General features: G+C 43.2%; 2 long non-coding RNA genes across 2 annotated transcripts in view; both read right to left on the reverse strand.

The window, feature by feature from the left end:
- LOC309365987 overlaps positions 1-17915 on the reverse strand; it is a 153980-nt gene that overhangs the window by 48681 nt on the left and 87384 nt on the right. The gene's annotated exons all lie outside the window — the stretch shown is intronic.
- Positions 6388-9547, reverse strand: LOC309365966. Its single transcript, XR_014166329.1, has 4 exons — positions 9463-9547; positions 8582-8686; positions 7546-7663; positions 6388-6587 (listed from the first exon to the last, which is right to left on the reverse strand). It is a non-coding gene; the product is annotated as an uncharacterized lncRNA (long non-coding RNA).

Here is a 17915-nt window from a genome sequence, read left to right on the forward strand (position 1 = left end):
AAGGGCAGGTTCTACTCCAACAGTATCGCCTGAGCTCTGCGAGTGTGACTTTCTCCCAACTGAAGTGCAGAGTGTTTGAGGACTGGGACATTCGCAGGGAAACCAAAATGCTTATTTACAAAACTATTGTACTACCAGCCTTACTATATGTTTGTGAAACATGGACCACTTATAAACACCATCTCCAACTCCTCGAAAGATTCCATCACCACATGAACTGATATCTGAAAATAATGCAATAGAAACATTTTTTGCAGGCAACAAAACATTTCTCTCACACACAAGACCATACACACATTGTGCCCCACTCACAGAGATACACTCTTCGTATTTGTCCAAATGGACCTCTCTTACTCCAACCCACAGCCTTCCTGTCCCACACATACATCAAGTATTGAGTCTAAAGTCATTCTACTCTACAGCAAATCAGATGTTCCCACTGTTGTTGCAGTCCAAGCTGTGGTGTCCAGTGTTGCATCTTGTCTGGCTTTTGGAGATCAGTTTCAGTAAATGCACCCTGATGATGTGAACAGGGTGTTTGTGGGGATGTGACCTGTGAAATAAAGCAGTTGATCAGGTGGCTCCAGGGCAAGATTAAAGCTTCCTTGCATGAGGGAGTGTTGACCAACCACTGCCTTATAGGACTAACACTGTAGGATGGGCATTGGTGCCTGTGAAGGGAATGGAAATAAGAAATTGAGTGATAATTATGCTGGGAATTATGGGTTTAATTTGCTTCCTGTATCCAGCAATGGCTGACAAATAAGCGATTTGGATGGTTGGCTCTGACCCCCCCCCCTTTCCTTTATATTTCTTTTTAGAGTGATGTAAAAATATTGCTTGATTGAGTGATGGTGGCGGCTCCTCTTTTTGTAAATTCTTTCGTGCTATTATTATTTTTTAAGTGCATGTCCTGGTGGAAGCCATGAATATCATACAACATGACAGGAGAATAATTCTGCGAGGATTGGGGTAGGGGCGAAATGCAGCCAGCCTCATGTGCATAGCTGTCAACTTTTCCCTTTTCTTGTAAGGAATCCTATTTGGAATAAGGGAATTTCCCTTAAAAAAGGAAAAAAGTTGACAGCTATGCTCCTGTGTACCTGTGTTCAAGCCACAAACTTCTACCACATACAGCAGTTATCACAATGTCAAAGTAATAAAAATCTCAAGGAAAGCTAGGCAATATTTTTGGGAGAAGGAGAAGTAAACATTTGCATGAGTGAACACAGTTCATTCCTGGTACAGGGCCATCATTCTCACCTTTGGAGTTGTCATTCTCGTCCTGGCAATTGCAGATAGCAGCATGGCCAATATATTGAACACTTTCCAATAGGGTTAAAGGTCACAGGGCACTTGATAAATGCACACACACCGTGTATCTGGCGGCATTGGCTTTGCTTGTACACATTAGCAGATGATCCTGTTTCCCCACCAAAAAAAAAAAAAAACAACCGGTTACAAGGGGAAACAATAACAAATAATCAGAGCCCAACATTCCTATGTTTCATTACAATTGGCAACATTGTCCTTTCACAGTGCAGTGCTGGGAAAGAGACTTCCCCAGGGCTGGAAAAATCATGTGGAGCAAGATTGGAACTACCAGGCCAGATGGAACGCTGGACATCCTTAGATCAAAGCAGTTTCAACTCTTCAACATTTTTCTAACCTTAATTCCCACAAGGAAGCCATCTTTTGTGCAATCTCACTGTATACAAGTTGTACAAGTGATAATAAAGTATTTCAATTACTGCACACACATTCAAGTGTAAAGCATCAAGATATCTGACTGTATGTAGGCCCCTACAAGAATAGAAATCACCACCACCACCACCACCACCACCACCACCAACCAGGGCTTGAACTGGATAGGAGGATGTGCCTGTGCATGTCACCCCTGACGCCAGCCCTCCCCCATACAAGCCACACCTCCTCCATTCAGAGTCTTTAAGAAGGTTGGAAGGGAGCTTCTGCATGTGTTTGGCTAATGACATTTGGAAGCCCCTTGGTTAAGTCCAAGGGGATGCGAATGGCACTGTGGTATAAACCACTGAGCCTTGGGCTTGCCGAATGGAAGGTCGGCAGTTCAAATCCCAGCGAAGGGGTGAGCCCCTGTTGCTCAGTCCCAGCTCCTGCCAACCTACCAGTTCGAAAGCATGCCAAAGTGCAAGTAGATAAATAGGTTCCACTCCAGCAAGAAGGTAAATGGCGTTTCCGTGCACTGCTCTGGTTCGCCAGAAGTTCGTCATGCTGGCCACATGACCCAGAAAAACTGTATGCAAGCAAAAACCCGTTTCCTCAGCCAGTAAAGTGAGATGAGCACCACAACCCCAGAATCGTTCGTGACTGGACTTAACTGCCAAGGGTCCTTTACCTTTACTTTACCTGATTAAGTCCAGAACTTAACTGATGACTTACCTGGACAAAACAAAAAGCCAAGGGCAAGAAAGAGAAAGTAACAGGTCTTCATGGCCATGAGAAGATGAAGACAGATGTTTGGATGGGAACACTCTATCCCTAAAACAAGAGCCACAAAGAATAAAATAAGGTGACTTCTCTCCAAAGCTGTTCATAAATTTAGTGGAAGAATGGTGACTGGTGGGATTGGTAGAACAGATGGCAGGCATTTCAAAGGTAGGTGGAATAGGCAGAATAAACCAATTCTCCATTTGTTCCCATTCTCCTCTCTGGTGAGTTCTACAAAGGTAACAATGAAACTACTGACAGCCAGGGCCAATTCTGGATTTGTTGTAAGTCAGAATACAGTAATGTGTGGGCTGTCTGCAGGCAGATATGGAAGTTTCCCATGCACCCAAATGAACGAGTCTCCACTGCAACCAATTGTTGCATGTTGTGATGTTGAAGCTGCAGAATATTGAAGTATAACCATGGGAAGAGGACCAGAGTTTTAGCTAGAACTTTGAGATGTTCTTGAAACAGTCCTGATTGCTGTGCTGGATAGCTCTCATAACAACAGACCGAAGTGGGAGCCTTCCCAGTAAGGCTGAAAAGCAGGCAGTCCTACTGATTTTGAAATGTCAGTTGCATGGTTTTTCTGCCCAGACACGCATGTGAGGGGTGTATTTGACATAGCTATACATTTGGATTAGGATGTGCTGAGTGTCACAGAGAGCGGATTTGTCAGGGAAGAAGGGAAATGTCTGTACACAGCTCTGTAAGTTCAAGGAAGTATGAATGTTTATGGGACAGAAAATAGTGTGTGGCTTTGAGAATGAGAGAGGGGGCTCCAAAAATGTTTGGCATTCTCATTGGGAAGGCTGTATTCAGGTACCCCCAATGGCCCAGACTCCACTGCTTGCGAGAACATGTGCTGGCTGACCTGGGTGTGGCCATTCATACATTCATCTTGGCAAAAACCTTAAAGGCTCTTTTGGTGTTGGGCAGTAAGTGCTGCAGAGATCTGGCACCTTGTTAGAGAAACTGAAGAGCTGTTAGTTAGTTAGTTAGTTAGGTTTTTTGTCTCTCAAGAAGATTGGCAGGGTTTTTCTTCTTCTTCCTGCCCTACAAAAGGAGGCAAGTTGAGTCAGAGGACATCAGCCAGGTAGGAATTGGGTGAGCAATTGGAAAGTGCCTTTAAAATGAGAGTAAATTACAAAAACTTGCCTTTCAGAGCTGTGGGAACTGAGAGTTAGGGTATGTGTCCCCTTTAGGGTCAACTTCAAACCCCACGCAAAAGTCTGGAGCCATGTGGGGCAAAGCTTACTTCAAATCTGTTCACGTGTGGCTTCTGGGGCTAGATCATAGAATCACAGAATCTTAGAGTTGGAAGGGTTCCCAAGAATCATCTAGTCCACCCCCCTACAATGCAGTGTTAAGTCGATGACTAAGCCCACACATATCACAGATCCTGTTCATTGCTGATCAGAGACATCATTAATGGAATATTTCGGAGAGTTGGAGATGGTGTTTATAAGTGGTTCATGTTCCGCAAGTGTACAGTAAATGGAAGACAATCTTACTTGGCTACGAGTGATCACCAGAGAAAGAAGAAAGATCCTGTTGTGTTAATTAATCAATTTTCCTCCTTCTTCACTCAACAATCTTGCATTATTTCATTATTCCAGGGTACTCTTGCAGACAGATTTGAAGCAGGAGGCAAATGTTTCCTTGCTCTTGCTGGAGGGATTTATAGAGAGTGAAGGAAAGTAGAATTAGCAAGCAGTTTAGGACCAAAGAGCTTCTAGATAGGCACAAAATGCTAAAATGAAGAAAGTAAAAATGTTAAATGCTAAAAATGCAGAACGAACTTTTGCAACGAAGGAAGGGGAGGGAGAAACAGATCTCAGGTTGGTTTATGAATCCATGAAGGGGGGAAGATAGGAGCCAGTTGAAAATATTACCTCTCCTTGTCTGTGTGGCTTGCTGGTCTTGTGGTGGAGGCAATGGGGTGCCTCTTCAGCAACAGGAGGAAAGATAAAAAGAGAGGGGATGTGTTGATTTTTTAATGCAAAACGTTGTTGACGAGATATGGTTAAGTGAAGGAAATGTCAAGCACTTTTCTTGGCTTCTAACTAAAAGCGGCTCTGATCCAAAGTACACAATGATATACGTGGGCAGCCATGATTCAAAGCACACAGTAATATTGGTGGGCATCAGGAAGGGACAGGGTAGGAGGAAGGATGAAAGAAGAAAGAGGTCTCAGTGCAATCATTTGCCCAAGGACCCAACTTTTCTAAGGTTGCTTTTGTGCATAGCTCACCTGACCAGTTATTTTTAAAAGGGATCAGTTGCAAGGCAAAGACATGAAAGCACAGATTATATAGAATTCGAGATTATGAAAAAGCAATGTAGATGTTTGTCTGGGAACTTTATATCCCAATAAGAAAAAGCAATGGAAGAAAGCAGTAACACATTGTGGTGGTCACATGGCTGCCTGAAGGAGCATCTCCACCCCCATCGTTCTGCCCCGACACTGAGGTCCAGCACCAAGGGCCCTCTGGTGGTTCCCTCGCTGTGAGAAGCCAAGTTACAGGGAACCAGGCAGAGGGCCTTCTCAGTAGTGGCACCCGCCCTGTGGAATGCCCTCCCACCAGATGTCAGAGAGAAAAACAACTACCAGACTTTTAGAAGACATCTGAAGGCAGCCCTGTTTAGGGATGTTTTTAATGTTTAACAGATTATTGTATTTTAATATTTTGTTGGAAGCTGCCCAGAGTGACTGGGGAAACCCAGCCAGATGGGTGGGGTATAAATAAATGATGATGATGATGATGTCCAAACCTCATGAACCAAGTTGCATGGAACTGGTAAGTGTGACATCAAAATATTAGGAAATGCACTGCTGCAACAATGTACAGTGGTAGCTTGGGTTACAGATGCTTCAGGTTACAGACGTTTCAGGTTACAGACTCTGCTAACCCAGAAATAGTACCTCGGATTGAGAACTTTGCTTCAGGATGAGAACAGAAATCGCATGGAGGCAGTGGGATGCCCAATTAGCTAAAGTGGTACCTCAGGTTAAGAATAGTTTCAGGTTAAGAACGGACCTCCAGAATGAATTAAGTTCTTAACCTGAGGTACCACTGTATGTGCCTTTAAATTACAGTGTTACCCCAGGTTACATATGCTTCAGGTTGCATACGCTTCAGGTTACAGACTCAGAAATAGTACCTCGGGTTAAGAACTTTGCTTTAGGATGAGAACAGAAATCGTGCTCCAGTGGCGCAGCAGCAGCGGGAGGCCCCATTAGCTGAGGTGTTAAGAACAGTTTCAGGTTAAGAACGGACCTCCAGAACGAATTAAGTTCTTAACCCAAGGTACCACTGTATGTGCTTTTAAATTACTTTTATTTCTCAATCTTCCTCTTTCTTACTCAAGAATGGGGACATGGTTCACCCCTATAGTCTCTTTTTACAGACTTAAATTGACTTCTTAGGAAGCAAGGTCTGGATACAAGTTTATTAATAACTTTTTACAAAGGACGTGTGGGTCCAGAATTGGCCTCGACAGTCACTTATGGACTTATTGTTAAAACCGTGTTTATGGAAGACAATCTTACTCGGCTATGAGTGATCACCAAAGAAGATGTCATAGAGGAACCCCTGAATATGATAGATCCCTTTAGGGAGGTATATATAATGAATGAAAAACAGATGCCCATAGCAATCCCAGAAGCATGACAGGCAGACTGCATGGCCTCCTTACATGTGGATGTTGATATTGTCTTGTGGGTTCCATATCTGGACATGAGATGCACCTACATCCACATCCCAAATGGTAATATGTCTCCCCAACTCATGGCCTGTGTAGTGCTTCCATTGTCCAACAATTTGTATAGCAGACCTTTGGTGGCTTATAGAATTTGCATACAGACTGTCATACAATTTCACCCCATCAGTGTCAAACATAAAAGGAGACACAGTAAACTTTTGGACCATCTGCACTATAGTTTTTATTTTTTATTAATACATGGTCTTTGAAGCTTTTACACGAAATTTGCTTTTGTGGTCCTTCTGCTGGTGGAAGAAACAACAACGATTCCTGGATAGCGCTGGAGTTCAGGTAGGAGCTGATGAATCCTCAAGCCAAGTGGCAGCAGAGATGGACCCCATCATTCAGAGTCAAAACTAAGATGTTTGGAGATTATAAATTAATATTGACAAATTCACACATATCGTGATAAATTGTAAAATGCTGTTCCTGCTTCCCCCTTCTTCCTGCACTCAACCCACTGCTCTACAGATTTTGTGATAATAATAATACCTTTATTGTCAATGTGTTTATTCTATCTGTGTTGAATGAAATTAACTGAGCCTCCCTCCCCCACAAACACTCCATCTCATTGCGCTCTGTGTGCTTGTCCCACAACACACCAACCCTGAAAATCAGTTGCACTATATTATTTTCTGTTCATGAACTTTTAATAATAAAATTATATTTATTTGAATGTATCGCTATTGTGTTTCATGACCTCCCTGATTTTGTATGTGAGCTGGAACTCGTCTGTGACTGAAATAATAAATTCATTCATTCATGTATTTATTTAAATATTCTTTTGAACCTGAAAAGAAATAATTGTGAACAAAATATTATGAACATAATGAATAAAAGTCCTCTTATGCCCTACTTGCTAGACACGTAGAGAAATATATTTATATAAAGATCTTGACCCACCAGATTTGGTAGTGGGAGCAAAACAAAAATTCAAAAATAGGCACAATACAATGGTTTTAGACTTCTCTTCTGTGCTCAGTCGTCTGAGAGCAGGCAATAAATTCCTTACTCAACTAATCAACATACCACAGATGCCCAAAAACTTTGTTGTTGCCATATTCTGCAGCGCTTCAAGTTTCCAAAGTCTCTTCTGTGCTAGCCCCCTTTGGAGCAAGTTGCAGTATTCCACCCTGGATGTAATTAAGACAGACCTGTGGCCTGATCTCTGCAGGGACAGGTGGAGATGGTGCACTGGCATAAATTGGAAAAATGTCCACCACTTTGGCATTTCCAATTAATTCACTCCTTTTGACATTCAAGAAAGGCACCTTGCTTTTTTTGTTGGTTGGTTGGTTGTGGTATAACTCTCACCTTATGCAGCAGCGTGTTGTACTGCATTCTCCAATGTCTACATGTTCTTTCTCACAGCTGTCTTTGCAGACGCCACCCAATTCACCACATTTTCCCTCACCTATTACCTGAGCAAAGACTGTTCCTCCCAAAGAGAAAAAGAAGAGGAGGAGGAGGGGGGAGGAGGAGGAGGAGGAAGAAGAAGAAGAAGAAGAAGAAGAAGAAGAAGAAGAAGAAGAAGAAGAAGAAGTTACTAAGAATCCTTTTCTTTCCGTTACAACTAGTGAACTTGAAAACTGCATCTAGCTAGTTATCCAGTTGCTTTCTTTTCCTCTTGGCATCATTCCATCATCTGATTGTTGGGCCTTATTGCAAATTCTGTTTTTCCTAAAAACAGTATAAACAAGGGATAGAGAACCCCAAGGACTGTGGTACAGAACGACGGCTTGTGAAAAATGCTCTCACTGTTGCCAAGGGAAGTTGTTTCCCCATGTCTAGTTGTCATGAAGGGGCAATTATATATTTTAAGGTGGGGGTCACAGTTGGGGAGACCAGCACACTGAGACTTCCCTCCAAGTTGCACCCCATCCAGCTTCTGTTGGAGGCTTCTATTGCCACCAAAAGCAACATTTTCCTAAATTCAATTGCCATGCAGAACACAATTTCTAAGTGGGGCAGTGGTGCTTCAACCTGACATGGCTGGCCCAAGACCTGTCGGCACCTGAAGCATACCATGAAAAGGTACCATCACCCACTAGGGAAGAAGGGGTGAATGAAGGGAGGAAGGAATGAAAATCTACATTGGGAACAACTGGAACAAATACATAGTTGTGTTTAGCCTAGTCATTTCAGTGTAAAAGTAGCAGTCAATGGTCCAACAACTAGCCATCTCCACAAAGGGAATTGTTTCAGTGGAAGAAGCCTAGGGAGCTCTAGGAGAATATGAGCAAGACAGGGAAGTTAGATCCCCAGCAGTGAGCTGCATGCAAACACATGTGGAATACTGTGTACAGCTTTGGTTGCCTAACCTCAAGAGGGAGCTGGACTAATAACTTACCTGGATCAGCTGAGAGGATTAAGGCAATGGCAAGAAGGAAATAGTAACAGGTCTTCATGGCTTTGGTTAGGCAAAGGTCGGTGTTTAGCTAGGAACTCTATATCCCTAAAAGAAGAGATGCCATGACTGAAACAGAATATTTATAGCACTCTGAAAATTGCAAGGGATCCATCTATTTAAGCTAGGGCTGAGCTCACATTTCACAATAATAAAAAAATCTGATGAGGGTGGTTCCTCCTGAAAAGTTGTGAAATAGCCTCCCAAATTCCACCCCCCATGAATTTTGGGGGAAAGATGAGGCTCTAACTTGAATAGCATTTACCGAACAAGAAAAAATATATTCTGAATCTCAGAAGTCAGAACAGCAAGAGGGATCGCTGCGCAGTGAAAGCTGTTCTGGCTTCTGTGATAGCTGTGCAACCTGCATTCACTCCATAATACGCACACACATTTCCCCTTACTTTTTAGGAGGGAAAAAGTGAGTCTTATAGAGCAAAAAATACGGTACTTTTATTGTACTCCATTCCCTGCCCTTGGAAATAGGGGCCCCTATTTGACGTTTCATTAGCAAAAATTGCATGACTGCACCCCCAATGCAGTAATGAACTTTGGGCTTTATAGTTTCAGCAGCACCCTGTGCAACATTCATTCCCCACCTCCCGGCACTTGCTTTCCATTGCCACTTGTTCATCATTGCTGCAGTGTCCCCTGTGGCACCCTCTTGGTCCGGGGCCCAGTGCAGGTAAACCAGTCACATGCCCCTAAATCTGCCTCTGCCCAAGGAAGTCAAAATAGCCCAGCCCCAAACCAGCCCATGAAATTATGGGTGAAAATCTGCTGTTATAATAAGGAGAAGATCTACTCAAATTCCCTTCACTCACCAGTTTCACTACAATTCTTGATCAGTGTGACTCTTCCTCAGGTGCAAGGGGTCTTGGAGGGAAATGGCAGTGAAGTTCGTACTCTGCTAAAATCCAGTCCCTCGAGTGCATCCTTTTTATAGCTACTTCACAGCAGTTACAGCCTTCCCTCTGGAACCACATGATCCAAATCTCCACAGAGGATTGGTGCTCCCTGCCTGAGGCATAAAGATCAATTCTGAAGCTCTCACAAGTGCTCCAGGCAAGAACGACCCCTTCACAGGATGGTACAACTGCAACATTCTCTCATTTTGACACTGACATCTCCTCAGTCTCTGCAGAGAGCACATGAGATGCTATAAAACAGGCATGTCCAACTCCCAAGAGACTGCGATCTACTCACAGTATTAAAAAACTGGCAGTGATCTATTTAGGGAGCTTAAGTTGTTGAGCTTCTTTTGGGGTGGGTTGTAGTGGATCACAGAAGGTCCAAAGATCAACCAGGATTGACCAGTAGATCAAAATCGACCTCTTGGACATGCCTGCTATAACAGCTTGCACTACTTGCCTCAGGTTATTACTGTATTCATCCCAACGTGAAGGATAAAATTATACTGATGGGTCCCAGAGATTGGCCTCAAAGTCCAGGATACTGTGGACTTGCAACAGCATAGGCTGTTGCAAGCTTCCTGGGGAAACACACATTGGATTTAACACAAGAAGTTCTAAGACATTATTTCACTCAATTGCAACCATTTAAATAAAAATAAAAATGGTTGCATTCTGAGACCTGCATTGCCTTCGGAGACCCATTCATTCCCCGCCCCTGCCCCTTCATGAAGCAAAACATCTTTGTTTGTAAAGATTATATCTTGGCTACAGAACGTACAATGCAATCTCCTTCTTCTTGACTCCTGGGCAATTAAGAAAGCACAGCAAGGTATTTAATGGCCTTTCCTGAACCCAATTCGGGGTCCATGATGTCCAGCACTCAGTTTCCTCCAGAGCAGCCAGTCATGAATTAATGGGAAGCTCAGGAAAAGAGCAGAAAAGCAGGAGTCACAGGCATACATTGGCTGTGTGTGTGTGCTTTAAGCTCTTTAGAACCCATGAGAGATCATGGTGTATCAACCAACCAACCAACCATCCAGCCAAACAAACAAACAAACAATACTGTTCTCAAAGCTCAATATTCTATTAGAAAATCATGGTTAATAACCACAGGTAATATAGCCCTTCAGATGAGATCTACCTTTTGCCTGCTATGGAGGGTGAGATAAATTTCTTTTTATTGAAGAAGAGAGAGAATATACTGATACCTCCATAACTTCCCAGATGCCTTTGTTCATATGTAGTGATGTCCACTAGCTGTTCAGTAAATAACTGGAATAAGAAAACCAACTATTTCAGAAATGTAGCACTGAAGTGAATTAAGTAAGATACTCCATTCTCTCTGTGCAATTAATGGTTTGCATTTTCAGTGAGGTTTGGTGTGTACAGCTTGGCTGCAATATGCTAATGCAGTTATGTTAACCAGGGTTTGAGAAGGCTGTTGATTTCAGTTTCTTCCAGTTTCTCATATCTCCATTTTCAAATTCATTTCAGCGCCTTTTTGCAGAAGAGTCGTCATAATTCATGATTGCGGCAGTTTCTCATATCTCCATATTCAAATTCATTTCAACGCCTTTTTGCAGAAGAGTCATCGTAATTCATGATTGCGGCAGTTGGGTTAATGCCGCCCGGAGTTATAATGATGATGATGATGATGATGTATTTATACCCTGCCCATCTGGCTGAGTTTCCCCAGCCACTCTGGGCAGCTTCCAACCAAATATTAAAAACAATACAGCATCAAACATTGAAAACTTCCCTAAACAGGGCTGTTTCAGATGTCTTCTAAAAGTATGGTACAGTGGTACCTCGGGTTAAGAACTTAATTCGTTCTGAAGGTCGATTCTTAACCTGAAACTATTCTTAACCTGAAGTACCACTTTAACTAATGGAGCCTCCTGCTGCTGCCACGCCACCACGCCGCTATTTCTGTTCTCATCCTGAAGCAAAGGTCTTAACCTGAGGTACTATTTCTTGGTTTGCGGAGTCTATAACCTGAAGCGTATGTAACATGAGGTACCACTGTACATTGTTTTTCTCTTTGACATCTGGTGGGAGGGCGTTCCACAGGGCAGGTGCCACTACCGAGAAGGTCTTCTGCCTGTTTCCTGTAACTTGACTTCTCTCAGTGAGGGAACCGCCAGAAGGTCCTTGGCGCTGGACCTCAGTGTCCGGGCAGAACGATGGGGGTGGAGACACTCCTTCAGGTAGCCATGTGACCAGCACAGTATTTGACTGCTTTCTTCCATAGTTTTTCTTATTGGGATATAAAGTTCCCAGACAAACATCTACATTGCTTTTTCATAATCTCGAATTCTATATAACCTGTGCTTTCATGTCTTTGCCTTGCTGCCGCTCCCTTTTAAAAATAACTGGTCAGATGAGCTATGCATAAAACCAACCTTAGAAAAGTTGGGTCCTTGGGCAAATGGTTACACTGAGACCTCTTTCTTCTTTCATCCTTCCTCCTACCCTGTCCCTTTCTGATGCCCACCAATACTACTGTGTGCTTTGAATCATGGCTGCCCACCTATATCATTGTATACTTTGGATCAGAGCCGCTTTTAGTTAGAAGCCAAGAAAACTGCTTGACATTTCATCCACTTAACCATATCTCCTCGACAACCTTTTGCCTTTAAAAAAATCACATCCCCGCATTGCCCTACAATTTTAGACATGTAGTACTGAAGTGAATTAAGTTAGACCAGGCATCCCTGACCTTCGGCCCTCCAGGTGTTTTGGACTACAATTCCCATCATTCCCAACCACTGGTCCTGGTCGCTAGGGATCATGGGAGTTGTAGGCTAAAACATCTGGAGGGCCACAGGTTGGGGATTCCTGAGTTAGACACTCCATTCTCTCTGTGCAATTAATGGTTTGCGTTCTCTGTGAGGTTTGGTGTGTACAGCTTGGCTGCAGTATGCTAATACTGTTATGTTAACCAGGGTTTGAGAAGGCTGCTGATTTCAGTCTCTTGCAGTTTCTCATGTATCCATTTTCAAATTCATTTCAACACCTTTTTGCAGCATTCCCCCCTTCTTTCAAACAAACAAACAAAAAGCCATCCTCCTGAAAATTCACCAGCATTTTATTGAACATTTCTCAGGACATGTACATTTTTAGATTTGACCTTTGATTGCTCGTAAACCTATGTTTTAAAATGTGTTAGGGATAATGATGCAACTTTGTCTTGCCCTTTTCAAATGTAAAAGGCGACACAATAAATACTTTCCCCTTGAACAACTTCTTCTTCTTCTTCTTCTTCTTCTTCTTCTTCTTCTTCTTCTTCTTCTTCTTCTTCTTTTCACAGCAAATATGCTTTGGGGGTCCTTCAGCTGCTGAAAAAGCTATTTCAAAGAGACATTCAAGCTGGAGTTGGTGATTCCTCAATCAGAGTTTCAGTAGATATCAGCTTTCTTTTTCTTTCATTCAATCAAAGGCAAAACTGAGAAGTGTGGAGATCAAAAAGGAATATTGTCAAATAGAAGGAAGAAACCATCCTGACTTTTTGCTGCTGCATTCCATCCTCATGAACACCACTGTTTAATCTCTTTTCCTTGTGGCCTTCCTTGCACCCTGCTTAGAACAAATTCTGAAACCTGGCCTATTTGGGATTGGCCAATCATAAACCATTATGACCAAGCTTCTATTTATGGTTGTAAATTTGTAAAGAAACATTCTACGTTGCCATAGCAGGTTTAGACTCCCTAAAGCCGTTGCAACCCATGCCTAGCCAATAAGCAATTCCTGCCCCCTTCAGGTTCCTAAGGATAGGTTTTATAGCTATTTTAAGATTGTGCATACACGTCAACTGTTCTGGGGGAAAAGGGACATCCCATTTTTCCTGTGGAAGAGGACGGTGTCCAAAATTGCTACCACAATTTTGGGCCACACTTTCAGCCTGAAAAAAATGCTTTTGGGGGGCAACAATCTTGCATGGCTGCCTAAAACACTTGTTTGGGGGCCCTACACCCAAAAGAGTGGTTTTGGGGGGACCGCAGTCTCATGCAGGTCACATGACGCACACAGGAGTGTGGCCCCAAAAGCTGGGATCCCTGTTTTGAGCCGCTTTGTATTGGAGCGTATGGATTATGCAAGCTGTTCTTTCCCAGATTCAAATCAAGAGCGGTCTACCTGTTAGAGTTTGAGGCTAGTATTTTTCTTCGGGGGAAGTGATCAGGGTCCACATGCATGTTTGAGGCCAAAGCTGGTGGCGAGTGAGTAAAATGCCTGAAAATGGATGGCTCCAGCACCTTTATATTCCTTTCCCTTCTTTCTCCCTTCTCCCTTTGCTTTCTCACAGGCAAACATACACTAGGGTTACCAGATGTCCCTGGTTCCCGGGGACAGTCCCCAGATTTGCAAATCTGTCCCCGGGAAACGTGGCAGCGGCAGCCTCAGCAGCCCGGAGCCAGCCAGGTAGTGCAGTTGGCTCTGGTTGGCTTCAGGAGCTGCTCGCTGCCATGGCACCTGCCATTTTTCCTCTCCAGAAGTCCCCATATGATGTGTCTTGGGCACAACCCATCATATGGGGACTTCCGGAGAGGAAAAATGGCTTGTGCTCCTGAAGCCAGCCAGAGCCAACTGCGCTACCAGGCTGGCTCCGGGCTGCTGACTGCCGCTGCTGCCGTCACTGCCAAAGGGGAACCGGGGACATCCAATGATACAGATCTCTTGCCCCCTTCCCCCTTTGTTTTGACTGATCAGGGAAGGCTCGGGAGTCATGGGCATGCAGTGCGCTGTTGCCCAGTTTTTTAAAAAACGCTTCGCATTTATATTTCACAGGTGTGAAAGAAGGCCTTTGCAGCACCTTTATACAATATGTATGTGTGCTTGGGCCCAGGGTCTTTTGCCTCATCATCCCCACTTCTGACTCACTGTTCAGCTTCAAAAAAGTGTCCCCGGATTCATTGAAAAAAATCTGGTAACCATAACATACACCAGATTCCTCAAACACACCACACACCTCTACACACCCTGACAGCCCGTCTAAATTAGGGCTGCCATATTCTGAAGTGCAAAAAAAGAGGATGCTATGACGACTCTCATTTTAAATACCCCCTAGTATACGTAGGCTATAGATGCTATGATATATTGCTGAGGGGGGCAGGAGAAGAGAAGAGGAGAGCAAGTCTTGAACTACCAGTTATGTCTATGTCTCATCCAATAAACAGATAGGTAGCCGTGTTGGTCTGCCATAGTCAAAACAAAACAAAATTCCTTCCAGTAGCACCTTAAAGACCAACTAAGTTAGTTCTTGGTATGAGCTTTCGTGTGTATGCGCACTTCTTCAGATACACTGAAACAGAAGTTTCCAGACCCTTCTATATAGTGCGAATAGAAGGGTCTGGAAACTTCTGTTTCAGTGTTTCTGAAGAAGTGTGCATGCACACGAAAGCTCATACCAAGGTGCTACTGGAAGGAATTTTTTTTTCTTTCATCCAGAAAATATAGCCAGAGACATTTTGGCAAATTTTAAAAATCTACCTGGACAGAAAGGTTACCCCTGAAAAAGAGGATGTGTTCTGGAAAAAGAGGACACATGGCAAACCTAATTACCAATCTGACAAGTTTTGCAACTGGCAGCCCATTTTCTGTGAGATGCGGTGATTTGAAGCGATTTGAATCAGTGATTTGGTTCAGCATAACTGCCCTTTGACTAAGTAGGGTTTCTCTTTTGTTTTGTTTTTCTGCTTTATTTCAAGTAAAATCTGCAACAGAACAACAGACCTTTTTTCCATAGGAGGCTCAATTATTTCTCTCAACGCTTGTGAGTTTTCACCATGGCGGGCTCAACATGCAGATGTTTGTTGGGGTTATCAGACTTTACGAGACCTTTATGAGGACTTCCGGCATGTTGATGCCTTCTGAATTGCATATCCTTTTGGCTGTTGAGAGAAGATAAGAGCCATAGAGCAAAAAGGAAATCAGGTGCCAGAGAAAGAAGAAGGGGAAAAAATAATAATTGAATCATAGAGCTGGAAAGTACATTGGAGGTCAACTATTCCAAACCCTTGTTCAATGAAGATCTGCTGTGGTCTTTCACCAGCTTTAATTTTCCCCAAATCGGTTTCAATACTCCTCATCAATACAAGATCCTGTGCTCTTCCTCTCCTTCTGAATATATGCCAAAGGGAGATTGGGTTCCCTTTGGACAGAAATTTTACCTCTTTATGAACAATGTAGATACCATCTACATCAATGTTCTCCAAAGCCAGGAAGATTGGCGGGCCCAATTACAGGTGTACTATTGGCAAAACCTGTTGGTGTTTCGCAACTTTCTGACTAGTTGCAGGACCTTAGCCAGACCTAGCAGAGTAAACGTAGAATCCACGGAAGCAATTGGCGACTTGGCTGCAGACAGGGTAAACGAAGCAGGAACCAGGAACTTGTAGTTAGGTGCTTATTATATGCAGTGGACTATTTACAGGAACAGAACACGGATCTTTAGCTAGCTCTCTCTCACACAACTCTCAACTCCTACACTGACACACAGAACTCTGAACACTGTATTCTGAACTAACACATTCCAGTTTAGTGTTGTTAGCCGCCCTGAGCCCGGCTTCGGCTGGGGAGGGTGGGATATAAATAAAATTTATTATTATTATTTATTAGTAGGTCATTAATTATCACTCCCTTGAGAGAGCTTGACCAGTCATGGAGCTGTCTCCATGCCTCTGAATCACCAGGCAGACTTACTCCTTCACATGACCTTTTGGCTATCTGCCAAACCTTAATTGACTCTGTGTGAGTAGTTGCATGTACACAGGTTTCCTAACATGTACCTCTATTATATTCCAGATCTATTGTTTGTAGAAAGGTTCCGCTGATTCAGGTGCAGAGTCCAAGGGTTGAGTGAGGAAGCATCCCATGGAGGTCTGTTTCTGCCCTTCCAGCACTCAAGGTACTCTCTCTACAATCTAATGAAGCGAGTCTACTTCGTCATAACAGATAGCTCATGTATGCTGATGGAAGGATAGAATCATAGAATCATAGAACTGTAGAGTTGGAAGGGACCCTGAGGATCATCTAGTCCAACCCCCTGCAATGCAGGAATATGCAGCTGGTCCATACAGGGATCGAACCTGCAACCTTGGTGTTATCAGCACCATGGTCTAACCAACTGAGCTATCCAGGATGGGAAGGACCGATTCTCCACTGGAATTCTTGAATTGGATTGAAATATAGCACATAAGAGGAGTAATTCTGGATTAGACGACAGGCCTGTCAGTTTTCATGTAGGCTGAACCAGAGGCCTATAGGTTGCTCACAAGCAAAAGAAGAAGATTCAAATGAAAGTTTTAGCCCTACCGTTTCGGATTTGCTTTAAGACCTGTAAAACATTGTACATTGTTGTTTAGTCATTTAGTCGTGTCCAACTCTTTGTGACCCCATGGACCAGAGCATACCAGGCACTCCTGTCTTCCACTGCCTCCCGCAGCTTGGTCAAACTCATGTTTGTATCTTCGAGAACACTGTCCAACCATCTTGTCCTCCATCGTCCCCTTCTCCTTGTGCCCTCCATCTTTCCCAACATCAGGGTCTTTTCCAGGCAGTTTTCTCTTCTCATGAGGTGGCCAAAGTATTGGAGCCTCAGCTTCACGATCTGTCCTTCCAGTGAGCACTCAGGGCTGATTTCCTTAAGAATGGATAGGTTTGATCTTCTTGCAGTCCATGGAACTCTCAAGAGTCTCCTCCAGCACCATAATTCAAAAGCATCAGTTCTTTGACATTGTACATTAATGTCTTATTTATTTATTTATTTATTTATTTATTTATTTATTTTTTGTTTGAAGTCACTGTTCTTACCTTATGCAGCAAGTCATCTTCTCATTACAGATACCATAAGCCACGTATTTGGGTCGGCACCTCTGTTCATTCTCACAATAGCCCTTCAAGCTATGGCACAATTTTTCACTTGCTTGGTCAGCAAAACCTATGCATATGAGAAGAAAAATAAGAAATGGAGCAGGACTAGCAAAATACCAAAATATTTCATACTAAGCCAACATTTCTAATCGTACTGCAGCTGCCAATTGGGAAGCATGCCAAATAAAAATAAATATGCCAGCTTCAGTTAAATGCTAACCCATTTTCTCCATTCTTTATTTAAAAAGATCCACAATGATATATGTGGGAGCCCAGAAAGGAAGAGGTGGCAGGAAGCCTGGAAGAAGATAATGCAGCTGTTATTATAAGGGCTGCCAGGTCAGAACCATCTCAGACCCTGAGATTTCAAGAACCAAATCTTTACAAATTCAGAAAGTGTGAATTAGGAAGGTATGCTTTTTGTCTAGAGGTGACGGAAGAACTTACTTGGATCAAAAAAGAGCACCGAGACAAGGAGAAGAACAAGAGCAGGA

Source organism: Podarcis melisellensis (genome assembly GCF_964234715.1).
Source record: "Podarcis melisellensis genome assembly, chromosome: 3".
Taxonomy (NCBI): Eukaryota; Metazoa; Chordata; class Lepidosauria; order Squamata; family Lacertidae; genus Podarcis; species Podarcis melisellensis.